Source organism: Lygodium microphyllum, chromosome 6 (genome assembly GCF_053477565.2).
Source record: "Lygodium microphyllum isolate KBCC chromosome 6, Lygodium_microphyllum_v1.1.10, whole genome shotgun sequence".
Lineage (NCBI taxonomy): Eukaryota > Viridiplantae > Streptophyta > Polypodiopsida > Schizaeales > Lygodiaceae > Lygodium > Lygodium microphyllum.
In genome coordinates this window covers 28,514,692-28,516,093 of record NC_141140.1, presented here as the reverse complement: position 1 = coordinate 28,516,093, position 1,402 = coordinate 28,514,692, and the positions used below count along the sequence as shown (strand labels likewise).

Here is a 1,402-nt window from a genome sequence, read left to right as displayed (position 1 = left end):
TGGGATGACCATGGATTTTTGAAGCAAGGGCACCGACGGATTGGTTCAAAGGAACCTTAACCCTAGGAAGAGGATCCAACAAAGTTGTGTTGAAGTTGTATGGATTGCAAAAAGGTAATGGATCAAATTCCATTGAAGTTGTAACAAGATGAAAAAGTTGTCAAACAAATCTTTCCCAAGAAAACAGAGGCACAATCCCTGATAGTAGGCATTGTAAGCCAGCTCCCAAAAAGAAGCAAAGTCTTTATCAATGGGTGAATACCTCTTGCTTGAACCCAAATTTGTTGAGAAATAAGCCAAAGTCTAAGGCATAGTCTAAGCCTTATCATATTGTTGTATGTAAAGTGTCCTTAAGTTTGGGGTATCTATCTTTTGAGGATAACATTTTAGTGTGTGGACTTTTGAAGATAGGATTGGAGAATAATGGGGGTGAAGTTGACTTGAGCTCCAAAAAAACTGTGCTTGTTCCATCCTTGTCTTCCTCTACTTGCAATTTTATCATTTGGTATCAGAGCATCTGCATCAGTTATCTCTCTCAGATAGTAAATGCCTTTGGCATCTGCTCCTTGGATGCCAAAATCGGTCAGCTTGATGAATGTGGCCCCCGTTGCTATAATTAGGGATCCATAGGTGGAAACAGCTCCAGCAGCACTTGTTAGGGTTTTGCTGGCAAGGTCGACCTTAACCACTTTAGTACTAAGCATAAGTTCAATGCCTTTCTCGGAGTACCATTCAGGTAGTAATCTTTCTCCTCCACTGCCAACACAAGTATGGAATCCAGGAAGCCTCACAGCACCTTCTAGAAAAAGATAAGCTTTGCTCAAAGCAGGTCTTTCATAAGGAGCAATAGCCTCTTTAGAACACATCAAAACAGGTAACCACAGAGCTAAGAACTCCAGGGCAACGGGGTTCCGTTGAGAAGGTCAACAGCCAAATGCAGGATCACAGAACATAATGGGAGACAAAAGTGTAAATAATATTGAAATATATGCTTGTCAATAACAGGGAGAAATGCTGAATAGGCCGATGGTAGAAGACGTGCAGGACAGGATCGCAGGCGGAGGTCACGCCAGCTGCTTGTGCCTCTCTAGGCATTAATGCCATACTCAAAAGCAATTAAAAATACCATTTAAAACAATATTTCTTCTGAATGCATAATGCGGCCCACACACATGCATCCGTGAGAGAGTCGATGTGCGTCTTGCTACAAAAGTTGCTAATGGTTTTGGCTTTCAAGATATTCAAGGAAGGGATAATGTTGAGCTGCAGAAAAAGAAAGTGACCCAGTGGAGATTGACTTTACACCAGATTGGTCTTGATGTTGTTCGCACTGACAGAACGCTCGAGTTCTATGGAAAGCATTTGAACCTTGCTAAGCTATTGGACATCCTGCTACAATGCT

General features: G+C 41.9%; 1 pseudogene; it reads right to left on the bottom strand.

Annotated features, from left to right (window-relative positions):
• Window positions 1–386: 386 nt before the first annotated feature.
• On the bottom strand, window positions 387–866 carry LOC148034414 (monodehydroascorbate reductase pseudogene; annotated as a pseudogene).
• Between the last annotated feature and the right edge of the window lie 536 nt (window positions 867–1,402).